Source organism: Ranitomeya variabilis, chromosome 4 (genome assembly GCF_051348905.1).
Source record: "Ranitomeya variabilis isolate aRanVar5 chromosome 4, aRanVar5.hap1, whole genome shotgun sequence".
Taxonomy (NCBI): domain Eukaryota; kingdom Metazoa; phylum Chordata; class Amphibia; order Anura; family Dendrobatidae; genus Ranitomeya; species Ranitomeya variabilis.
The window spans coordinates 216,907,667-216,920,763 of NC_135235.1; the positions used below are offsets into that span (position 1 = coordinate 216,907,667).

Sequence of the window (13,097 nt, forward strand, 5' to 3'; positions counted from 1 at the left end):
ACCCACCAGTTTTACCTATGTGTGAGGAGTGGCCTAGTAGATAGAACCTTTGCTCCCCCTAGTGGTCTGGAGTGTGAAGTGTGTGTGTGGCTGTGATACCTGGATGGAAGATCTCATTTATTGCCATCAGACATAATATCACTTCCCCTGGTGGAAGAACAACATTACTGCAACGACCAGGACTCTGGGGCGCTGCAAGAGCACCGGGGATGACGAACTCTGGTGAACTCTCTCACGGCAGCTCGGTACACTGTGGGAGCGATTACCTCCTGTCAGTGTATCGCCAGCGGCCAGGTAGAGCAGTCACACCACCTGGGACACTCGGGATTACATGGACTACGACGCACAGGTGAGTATATGTTAGTTTATTATTTTACATTTTTTCTAGGAGACGAGGGCATCGGGGATTTCGTGTTAGGTGAACATGTATGTGTGTTATCAGTGACAGCAGACGTAACCCGATGGGAGCAGTAGTCTCATCAGCCCACGTCTGCTGAGCTGTGTTAAACTTTTTACTGCACGTCAGTCACATCTGCAGGTCACAGTCACAGCTGCAGGGTCACGCTGACATCTGACAGCATACTCCTGCAGCGCTCTGACCGACAGTCTTACTGGCGGTAGGTTACCGCGGGTCACAGTCACAGCTGCAGGGTCACGCTGAAATCTGACAGCAAGGTCCTGCAGCGTTCTGACCAACAGTCTTACGGGCGGTAGGATTACTGCTGGTCACATCTGACATCTGACAGCATGACCACTCAGTGCTCTGACCGACAGTCTTACCGGTGGTAGCATTATCGGGTCATGTGCGCCTTAGAGACTGTGATTTGCTGAGAGACTGTGCACTATAAATTGCGCCAAAACCGCCGCCATTACAGCACCATGTGGCGTGCAGGAGGAAATGGACGCGTTGTCGTTGGCGGCACCTGGAGGAACGGCACGAAAACCAGGGCCACCCCTCATCAATACTACTATGTCTGTGAAATATAAGCATCAACTAGAGAGGTCTGCCTCCTGATCTGGGATGGCGGGGAGAAAAAAGGAACCACCCACGAAGACGGGCGTGGTGCAGCAAAACCGCGGGAAGCAACGCCGAGGAGCCAGAACCGGAAATCAACATGGCAGAGGGAGGTGAGCGGACCCCGGAGCATGGGATGGAGCAAGAGGACTCTCCCAGCCGGGACCCGCAAGAACCGTACCTATCGCAGACGATGAACCCGGGCCTCCTGTGGAGAGAAGTGGAGGAGCCGACCCGACAACTTACGCGGTTGCAGCCGGAAACCATGACCGGGTGGAGAGAGGCCTTGATCGGAAGTCTCACCGGACGACCGCTGAATACCCTGACTGGTACGGTGCCTGACTTATTCCCGTAAGTGAATCCCAGGCTAGCTCCCCAGAGCCCAAGGTGTTTGCAGGGGGACCCACGGGGAGGACCTGATCGCGCTCCAGGGGGAGATCCCCATGATTACCTGGCAGGAGCACTGCAGGCGCCGGGAGGAGAGGGACGTGGGAACCGGAAATCAACATGGCAGAGGGAGGTGAGCGGACCCCGGAGCATGGGATGGAGCAAGAGGACTCTCCCAGCCGGGACCCGCAAGAACCGTACCTATCGCAGACGATGAACCCGGGCCTCCTGTGGAGAGAAGTGGAGGAGCCGACCCGACAACTTACGCGGTTGCAGCCGGAAACCATGACCGGGTGGAGAGAGGCCTTGATCGGAAGTCTCACCGGACGACCGCTGAATACCCTGACTGGTACGGTGCCCAAAAGAAGATTCGGCGCTCTGGAAGCAGAGGTAAGGGGCACGACCCTGATGACCCCAACAGCGAAAGGCCCGACGGACACCGCTGACTCACCTCCACCGCGATATGTACCACCCGACCAGGGGTACGAGGCCCTTGATGACACACCACCGTACCTAGAGGATATCCCGGCTGACAGCTCGATACCATCTTCTGGACCCGACGACATCCTGCTAGGCTCCTTTCCGGTCCCACCAGCACCGACACCTGGACGGACATGCCACCGACTACCGCGGGACGACAGCATCTGCAGACAGCTGACATCTCCACTTATTCCCGTAAGTGAATCCCAGGCTAGCTCCCCAGAGCCCATGGTGTTTGCGGGGGGACCCACGGGGAGGACCTGATCGCCCTCCAGGGGGAGATCCCCATGATTACCTGGCAGGAGCACTGCAGGCGCCGGGAGGAGAGGGAGCGACAGGAATCTTTGGCGGCATTTGAAGAGAAAAATCTGGCAGGGAAGGCCCGTGTACGTAAGATCCCACGGTCAGAGAGACGACCACTGCAGGTGGGGGAAGTTGTAGTCTTTAACAAACAGCGTGGCTGGGGGTTTATAAAAGAAGCTGGCATGATCAATGAAATCTTCGTCAATCACAGGGATATGGAGTCACACCTAATTGAGGGACACCCTGACAGGGATCTGAATACTGGAGACTGTGTAAAGCTGGAGTTACACTAAACGACTTACCCAACGATCATGACCAGCGATACGACCTGACCGTGATCGTTGGTAAGTCGTTGTGTGGTCGCTGGGGAGCTGTCACACAGACAGCTCTCTCCAGTGACCAACGATCAGGGGAACGACTTCGGCATCGTTGAAACTGTCTTCAACGATGCCGAAGTCCCCCTGCAGCACCCGGGTAACCAGGGTAAACATTGGGTTACTAAGTGCAGGGCCGCGCTTAGTAACCCGATATTTACCCTGGTTACCATTGTAAAAGTAAAAAAAAACCAACATACTCACATTCTGATGTCTGTCACGTCCCCCGCCGGCGTCCACAGGGTTAAAACTGCTTTCGGCAAGAGCACTGCTAATATGCATGCGCTGCTGCTGAGAGCTTCCCTGCACTGAATGTGTCAGCGCCGGCAGTAACAGCGGTGACGTCACCGCTGTGATCTGCTTTACGGCCGGCGCTGACACAGTCAGTTCAGGGAAGCTCTCGGCAGCAGCGCATGCATATTAGCAGCGCTCTTGCCGAAAGCAGTTTTAACCCTGTGGATGCCGGGGGACGTGACAGACATCAGAATGTGAGTATGTACTGTTTTTTTTTTTTACTTTTACAATGGTAACCAGGGTAAATATCGGGTTACTAAGCGCGGCCCTGCGCGTAGTAACCCGATATTTACCCTGGTTACAAGTGAACACATCGCTGGATCGGCGTCACACACGCCGATCTAGCGATAACAGCAGGTGATCAGCGACCAATAAAAGTTCCTGATCATTCCCATTGACCAACGATCTCCCAGCAGGGGCCTGATCATTGGTCGCTGTCACACATAACGAGATCGTTAGCGGGATCGTTGCTACGTCACCAAAAGCGTGACGTTGCAACGATATCGTTAACGATATCGTTATGTGTGACTCAGCCTTTACTTACACCCGTCACATTGGAGAAAAAGGATGGTATGCACTAGACTGCAAAAAGCGTGTACCACCCTCAGCCCCTGTAAAAGTCACAGCCCAGGCCAATGCCCAAACGTGACCAGTCCACTCAGACACCTGTGGTGGAACTAGCCAGCAAGCCCTGGTGTACAGTACCTATGGAGAGGTATGATCCAGAGTGTTCCCGACCAGGGGGTGACAGTCCTCAGTTACTCTGGAAAAGGAAGTAAAGAAACTGTTTTTCAAAATTTTAAAATGACTGTTGATTTAACCCTGTTGGAATATTCCCTAGTTGTTCCAGTTTGAAAGTTTTATTAAACCTGAGCAGGTTTTCAGTTATGGAGTTCATTTGTTTAAAAAGACAATAGGATCATGAACAGTGAATGGTTCACAAACTGTACTGTAAATAGTTGGCACCTCCTTAGGTGCTTTCTACTGGTTTTACGTGTAACCCTTAAAGGGACAGTTCCAAAGTTGCCTTTAATTGTTGATTGTTTACATAGAGACCTGAAGCAAAACCGGTTGGTGTGGCAGAACCCTGGGTCTGGATACGCCTTGTAGCCCACCCCAGACCTATGTTGGGGGTTGATAACGGGTGCCTCGCATCGTTGCTGCTGTTCAAGAATGTGATTGTTGGACTTGAATATTGATTTAAATAATAGAATTGCACTACCTCAGAGTTGAGAAAAGTTAGAAAGTTAGAACTGATTTTGATGTGCTAGAGAGTTTTGTAGATTAAATTATGCACTGTTTGACCAGTTAAAGTATTGCACTTTTGAATAAAATATATAAATTTGTGATGTAGCATACCTGAAAAGGTGGTTGATAGTTATGAGAGTAGTTATGCACTTTAATTGTGAAGATAGTATACCCTTATAAGGTAATTGCACTGTATTAAAGAGATAGTTAATGAAAACAAAAATGCACTTTGAAGACTTAAAGATATAATACCCGTAAGGGTAGTTACTGTGCATAGCGTAGGAGTTGTTTACATTAGTGTAAATATGTTTGGTAACGTTAAAGAAATTAATTCCTCCAGAATTTTTTTGCTTTATACCTGGTATTAAGCATTCAAAAATGTTCTGCATGTCTTTTAACACCTGTTTGTTTATGTTTTCCTTTCCCAGTCTGGGAGTACTGGAGTTAATGGGGGGGGAAGGGAAGTGCAGCACCCCCAGGTAACCGGTTGCTGCAGTGATGTTGCCTTCCCTTCGGGGGAGGGTGATGTAACACTAGGAGGCAAGGGGGGATTCTTTCTATCAGGTAATCAGAGATATAAGACCCCGTGGCTACAGGGTTTAGGAGAGGGGAAAAAGACGAGAAACAGTGCACAGATATAAGTGCAGATTATTTAGTTCAACTCAATTTTCAAAGGCTAAAATGCTCACCTTTGGTGTGGCTTGTATCATAGCGTATTGACCTTTGTGGTCTGAATGAGATGCCTTGTCTCCCTGATATGCAGCTATAGTCTGGATACAACGGATATCTCAGCCAGGAGACCGTGGAGTGAAATTCAGAAAAAAAAAAAGGGTTCATCCAGTCTGTTCAGCGCTCCCAGGTAACAGGCACCAGGCAGAGGTATTACAAATCTTCAGTAATTTATTAAAATAAAAGACAATATATAGAACCGTAAGGTAAGGCACTTACATTCAACACATCTGAATCTAGGCCAGGAGGGAGAGCTCAGAACCCGGATTCAGGGGAGCGTACCTTAGCTTTATGCATCCTGGTTTGGAGGAGGAGTCAGTCAGTCTGAGAGAGGAGAGTAGAAGGACGTCTGGAGCAAACGTGGGGGCCGAGCAGCCACGAGGGAGCTGCTACCCCTGGAAAGAGAAGCCAATGGAGAGTTGAATTGTAGAGGAGCTTAGAGGAAAGTAGTATAGAGGAGGAAAGGGCTCAGGAGGGGAACAGCGGAAAGACACCCTCAGAGTCAGAGCGCAAAAGCCGGGTACCGGGAGCCCGACATCGTGTTGTTCTCCAGGAAGCGTGACAGAACCGGAGGGCAAAGCACTATATGTCAATTGCCCGTAACAAGTCTGAGGTGAAGCAGTGACCATGAGAGCCGGGTCATCTAAGAGATCCTATAAGAAGGCTCAAACTCCCTATCGTACAGACATCTGTCTTAGGACAGGAGGAAGGGGACTTACACTGAGCTTTAAGCAGCAGGGACCTAATTAAACGGCGCTAGAAGGAAAGGCTTACGGACTTCACCTGGTAAAGGGATCTCTTATTGCCTCCAAGCCAGCCGGACCACAGCTACCATGTACTTGGTACCCTGGACTGAGGACTACTACTACCATCAGTAAACCAGGTAAAGACTTGCAAACCTGTGTTATCGTTCTTTGTGCATTTATTGGCTTACACCATCTTGCCATTGGGAAGCCCTGGGGACCCCGCTTCACCTGTGGGAAACGTTACCATCTTGCTGCAACAAATCACCCCAGAAGACCCCTTTAAGCAGCATCGGTCCCTACTGACCAAACACCACAGGTGGTGTCACGAACATAGACATTACAAATTCCCCTTAAAGACCTTTTCCCTTTAATTGCACATCCAGGGCCACGGACCGGGTCGCATCCACCGTGACATCCCCTTTAAGACCGGACCCGGTACCGAGTTCCCCACTGCCCAGGCGGGGCGATCCAGTCCTCTTGGATCCTGGCTGCTCCATGACAACATATCAGCTCTTGTTCTTCCAGGCTCCTCTGTTGATGGGGCGTGACTGCCGACGTCATGCTAAGCGACAGCTGGCTCCCCCCAGCTAGGAAGCGGGGAGCCGGCAGTCAATAGGAATGATGTCAACAGTTACACCCTGTCAGCAGAGTAGAACAGATGAGAAGCCACTGTGGAAGCTGCTGAATCGCCAGCAGGAGCAGTCTGTGACCACTCTGCGCTGGCAGAATTTGGCAGTTACCTGCCTGTTTAGTTCTGCTGGTCCATAGTCATGAAATGTAATAGTCCCATATAACCCCTTAGTGTTTTTCTATATCTATGAGAAAAGTGGTGAATAAAAAAGCAATCAGTAATTTGAAAATATCTTTATTTGTTATCCAAACATAAAAAAACACAGAAAATATTCTCTCTTTTTATGGAAAAGATATTTGAACAATGATTTCTATTTGTTAAAAAAATGCCTCCCCAAAAATATTGCATATCCCCAAATTCTAATGCCGCTGCAGCCCTGCGTTGACTAGTAAGCGGGCACATGATGCGCAAGATCATCAGATCAGTGGATGGATGTTTTTCACTTTTAGTTTCATCGTGATGGTTTTAGTTTTGATTATTGCACCTATAAATGTCTCCAGCCTGTGATATGTTTGAAGGTTGCGCAAAAATCTAGAAGAGTCCACACTGTGCCAGTTGGGTAATTGGCAGAGATACCATCCCTAAAAAAAAAAAGAGAATCAGTGGTGATACAGATATGGAGCAGAGCAACACAGTTCAATATGTACACGGAAGAGAAATTCTAACGGGTTTCACGTCAATAACATGTATGAATTCTACAGAGCTCCCCTAGGATAAAACATATTTGTGAGACCAATGGACAACTTTATGGTCCTCTCCATCTTTTTTATTATCAGTGGAGGTCTGAACAGAAGTCTCATGTCCTCTATAAATGGGGCACAAGTGGTAAGAGTGGGAAGACCATTGTAAGCTCTTCGTGTTCTCTTATACTGTTTCAGCCTTTGTTATGTTCTAAAAGTTGTGAAAGTTTACTACAAAAAATAGGGCAGTGCCAAGTGACTAGAATGCTCCACATGGAAGCATGATATGGTTTTCGGTGATATCAGTAGGTATCAAATTTAATGGATATCTGTACTCCTCAGAGAAAGAGGAATACAAATGGGGGAGAGGGGTGCAAATTGTATTGGCTTAGTACAGTAATAGAGTCAAGTACTCACCTTCTGAAAGCATTTCCAGCCTCGTTGACCCCATAGACAAATCCATCGGTGCTGACTTCCAACATGAGGAGTCTGCCATCAACCTGCTGCCATTGACTTCCTACTCATGCATCGGGGCTCACATTTTGACGGAAAAATATATTGTTGTCGCCGTTAACACCCCAGCAACCGGCAGAACCGCAGCTGTAATATTTCAGTTTTCCATCCACAGGGCTAAATGACACCAATGAAGAGTTTGAAGTTACACAACTCTGTTTCAAGCAATAAATGCTGTTGTCAGTGTTTACTCCAACCAGGAACTTATTACCACCGGCGTCCACCTGCTTCAAGAATCCTGTAGATATCAAGAACGGAAAGAACACTTGTTACATACAGGATGCAAGACAACTATGGTTTTGCACGTAAATCATTCCTCAAGCGTTGTCATCCTATGTTACTACACACAAATTAGACCCAATGACCTAAAGCTCTTGTCCTGTTGAGAAAACCCATTGTCACATACTTTATTAAGAAATGTTGTGGTTTAGAGGGGTCCTCCATTCAGAATCCCAATCTCTTGGCCATGGTGAAAAGTGGATTCAAAAAGTTTCTCTCGCTCTGTAAAACCTTGTCCAACATTACATACCCAATCTTCGGCTTCTTTTCTCTTTGACACTGGGTTTTAGTACAGATTACATCATTGAAAATACATGGATGCTCAGTCAAGATGACTGTTGGCCAACTAAGCATTCGGCAGACACCTATCTAGTAAGCATTGCCACTAGACACATAGACATCTTGACAATGTAACATGAACACATCTCACCTGTTACAGACTGCCATTGATTGTTTTGAAGTTTGAAGACAACACTGGCATTATTGGCTCCCCAGACTCCAGCCGGTCCTACCGACACATGGATAAGTTGCCCAGGAACTTGTTGTAAGCTACTGGTCACCAAGAAGATGTTTCCATCATCATTCACACCATACACTTGTCCAGCACCAGCATCGATCTGTTTTAGTTTTCCAGGTATTTGAATACATTGAAAATCTGGAGACAAAAAATGATCACAAAAAGTTCAATTAATTTGTACGTTTACTCTCCTGTAGTGTGAACACGAGTCATCATTTAGACAAGTTTTTGGAACACAGACTAGGATGTCCAAGGTAAGACACATCTCCTAATTTCTTGACTATGCTCACAACCTCCTTTCCCCCAATGGGCTCCAGCCACAGTCCACAAGATTAACCCGCAGGGACAAAATAATGACAGTGGATGCAATAAATGAAGACAATATCATTTAGCTAAGACTAGCGCCCCCCCCCCCATGAAATTCAAGAAAAATTCATTAATTGGGTAATAACTTTATCATCATTGCTCATTATTCCATATTTTATTAATATATGGATCTCATCAGCTTGCAGCAACCACAAAAAGTTGTTGTTTCCCACATCAGAGCATTGACTGTGCTCTGATTGGAAAACCTCAACTGACAACTAGAATGCCCACCAAAATGACCACTGGGCCAACCACTGGTTTGACCACTGGGCCAACCACCAGGCTTCTCGAGTTGAGGTAACTGACTCAAATATGCCTACTAAGCATTTAGTTCAGAGCGTCGGGCAGGGTCTTCAGATCTGAGCATGGTCAGTGTTTCATGGACTGTACAATGGATAAAAGCCCTAAAGGTGTCAGATTCAAACTTTTGACATCTATAGGACCTTTTTTGAGGGGCTGCGAACCATATAAATCAACAAGGATCTTACCCAAACTTATATATAGGAGCTTTCTGGATATTAAGGGCTACCAAGATCCAAAGGAAGTTGCCTACAAACTAGCTGGGGAAAGCCACAGCCAAAGGATCCCACCTGTATGGTGTTGACTATTATTTAGCTCTTGGTTAGCCCAACTGCATATATATGAACTTGTATATGGCTCCTATCAGCTCTTGGTTAGCCCAACTGCATATATATGAACTTGTATATGGCTCCTATCAATTCTAGATGGACCACAGCCTCCACGAAAATGTCCTTTCTCTATTATGGATTACTGGTCTAAATTACATAAACTATTAAATAACTAATCATTTTTTTTAAATAAAAAAAGGATCATTAATGCACATGTCATATAAATGGTCAATACTCTTCTACATCAATGGGAGTCAGACATGGAGGTAGAGAAGTGATCAAAGGAGAAGAAGGTCTTACCGGCAGCTATATAAGAGGCTCCTGAGCAGAACAGGATCAGTCCGAGGATGAAGCTCATGGTGACTGGAGATGGAGTCAGGGAATGTCATAAGATACAAACGCCATCCTATTTATACAGGACCCCGGCTCCTCCTTACACTGCAACCACCTTACTAATGGTCAGAATTTCAGGGAAGGAGATAATGATCTGCTCCTTAACTGAGTCTGTGTTGATTTCTTGGTAAACATCATGAAGAATGGAAAAACTTATTTCTCTATCCATAGACCACCAGAATAAAGACGCTAATACACATTGACATTTTTTAAATTAGTTTTATGTGTGTTTATTGGTATAAGGGGCTTTGACTTTTTTTTAGAACTTCATAAAATTAGTATTTTATTTTGTACCCTATGATTTTTTTTCATTTATTTTACAAATTATGTAATTTATTGAATGTTTTATGGAAATGCAAAAAAGTGTTTAAAAAACTGCAACTAAGTTTTCCCTTAGGCCGGCGTCACACTCAGCGTAAGACAATACGGTCCGTATTTTACAGCCGTAATACGGCCGTAATACGGAGAAATGTTCCCAAAATAGTGATCCGTAGGCAGGGTGTGTCAGCGTATTTTGCGCATGGCATCCTCCGTATGTAATCCGTATGGCATCCGTACTGCGAGATTTTCGCGCAGGCTTGCAAAACCGACATCTAATGGATTTATGTGCTCAAATGTTCGGGAAAACATATATACAGTATATATATATATATATATATATATATATATATATATATATATATATATATATATATATATGTCATTGAGACACATATATATATATTCTGTATTTAGATTTCATTCAGCGCGATATCTGTGAACAGCCGGTAATTCAATTGCCGGCTTTTCATTTCTCCTGCACAAACCCGACAGGATATGAGACATGGTTTACATACAGTAAACCATCTCATATCCCCTTTTTTTTTGCATATTCCACACTACTAATGTTAGTAGTGTGTATGTGCAAAATTTCAGCGCTGTAGCTGCTGAAATAAAGGGTTAAATGGCGGAAAAAATTGGCGTGGGCTCCCGCGCAATTTTCTCCGCCAGAATGGTAAAGCCAGTGACTGACGGCAGATATTAATAGCCAGGAGAGGGTCCATGGTTATTGGCCCCCCCGTGGCTAAAAACATCTGCCCCCAGCCACCCCAGAAAAGGCACATCTGGAAGATGCGCCTATTCTGGCACTTGGCCACTCTCTTCCCACTCCCTGTAGCGGTGGGATATGGGGTAATGAAGGGTTAATGCCACCTTGCTATTGGAAGGTGACATTAAGCCAGATTAATAATGGAGAGGCGTCAATTATGACACCTATCCATTATTAATCCAATTGTTGGAAAGGGTTAAAAAACACACACACACATGATTTAAAAGTAGTTTAATGAAATAAACACAGCGGTTGTTGTAATAATTTATTGTTCTCTCAATCCATCAGGAACACCCTCGCTTGGAAAAATAATAAACGCACAAGATACATACCTTCTGGTGAACCGTCTCGTCCCACGAAGTAATCCATCTGAAGGGGTTAACTAATATTACAGGCAGGAGCCCTGCTAAATGCAGCTGTGCTCCGTGCCTGTAATCCTCGGCGAATGAATGAAATGTAGGTCATTGACCTACATTTCCTTCAGTCGCGGTGATGCGCCCCCTGGTGGATGTCCTCATATGACCTGGAGCGTGGGAAAAAGTTCCCAGGCTGCAGTTCATGAGAACATCCAGCAGGGGCGCATCACCGCGACTCACTGTAAGTATAGATCACTGCTTTCCTTTCAGCACCCGGGGATTACAGGTACGAGCGAGTGGTTTATTGCAGCTCGTGCCTGTAATATTAGTTAACCCCTTCAGATGGATTACCTCGTGGGACGTGACGGGTCAGTAGAAGGTATGTATCTTGTGCGTTTATTATTTTTCCAAGCGAGGGTGTTCCTGATGGATTGAGAGAACAATAAATTATTACAACAACCGCTGTGTTTATTGCATTAAACTACTTTTAAATCATGTGTGTGTGTTTTTTAACCCTTTCCAACAATTGGATTAATAATGGATAGGTGTCATAATTGACGCCTCTCCATTATTAATCTGGCTTAATGTCACCTTCCAATAGCAAGGTGGCATTAACCCTTCATTACCCCATATCCCACCGCTACAGGGAGTGGGAAGAGAGTGGCCAAGTGCCAGAATAGGCGCATCTTCCAGATGTGCCTTTTCTGGGGTGGCTGGGGGCAGATGTTTGTAGCCAGGGGGGGCCAATAACCATGGACCCTCTCCAGGCTATTAATATCTGCCCTCAGTCACTGGCTTTACCATTCTGGCGGAGAAAATTGCGCGGGAGCCCACGCCAATTTTTTCCGCCATTTAACCCTTTATTTCAGCAGCTACAGCGCTGAAATTTTGCACATACACACACTACTAACATTAGTAGTGTGGAATATGCAAAAAAAAAGGGGATATGAGATGGTTTACTATATGTAAACCATGTCTTATATCATGTCGGGTTTGTGCAGGAGAAATGAAAAGCCGGCAATTGAATTACCGACTTTTCACTAACAGCGCTGCGTATTTCTCGCAAGTCACACTGCTGGTCCGTGTGGAATCCGTATTTTTCTCGCCCCCATAGACTTTCATTGGCGAATTTTTTGCGCAATACGCTGACAAACGCAGCATGCTGCGATTTTGTACGGCCGTAGAAAGCCGTATAATACTGAACCGTAATATACGGCTGATAGGAGCAGCCCCATTGAGAATAATTGTGCCGTTTATTTTGCGAGTTTTACGGACGTAATTTCTGCGCTCTTACGTCCGTAAAACTCGCCAGTGTGACGCCGGCCTTAGAGGTTGAACTTTTTGGTGCAGTGTAAAAACTGAAATTAAAATCTGTAGAAGGAAACCTTCCTAAAATGGATTGCATTTGTTTGTAAAATAAATTCCTGAACCAATGAAAAACACATCAAGGTCAGACTAGCCTAATTAGAGTATCTAACATCTCCTGGTAAAGGTACCTTCACACGAAACGACTTTGTAACGATATCGCTAGCGATCCGTGACGTTGCAGCGTCCTCGCTAGCGATATCGTTTAGTTTGACACGCAGCAGCGATCAGGATCCTGCTGTGATGTCGCTGGTCGCTGAATAAAGTCCAGAACTTTATTTGGTCGTCCGATCGCCGTGTATCGTTGTGTTTGAAAGCAAAAGCAACGATACCAGCGATGTTTTACACTGGTAACCAGGGTAAACATCGGGTTACCAAGCGCAGGGCCGCGCTTAGTAACCCGATGTTTACCCTGGTTACCAGCGTAAAAGTAAAAAAAACAAACAGTACATACTCACATGCGTCCCCCAGCGTCTGCTTCCTGACACTTACAGAGCGCCGGCCCTAAAGTGAAAGTGAAAGCACAGCGGGGACGTCACCGCTGTGCTGTTAGGGCCGGAGCTCAGTCAGTGTCAGGAAGCAGACGCTGGGGGACGTGCAGGTGAGTATGTACTGTTTTTTTTTTTTACTTTTACGCTGGTAACCAGGGTAAATGCGGAGGGCCCCCACACCGCCGCAGGGCCGAGGGGTACCCGGAGCCGGGCC

The 13,097-nt window shown here is 46.2% G+C and overlaps 1 pseudogene across 1 annotated transcript; it reads right to left on the reverse strand.

The window, feature by feature from the left end:
* Positions 1 to 3,558: 3,558 nt before the first annotated feature.
* On the reverse strand, positions 3,559 to 9,549 carry LOC143767786 (fish-egg lectin-like; annotated as a pseudogene). Its single transcript, XR_013213771.1, has 4 exons — positions 9,492 to 9,549; positions 8,110 to 8,334; positions 7,305 to 7,638; positions 3,559 to 3,616 (listed from the first exon to the last, which is right to left on the reverse strand). The product of XR_013213771.1 is annotated as a fish-egg lectin-like (transcript).
* Positions 9,550 to 13,097: the final 3,548 nt, after the last annotated feature.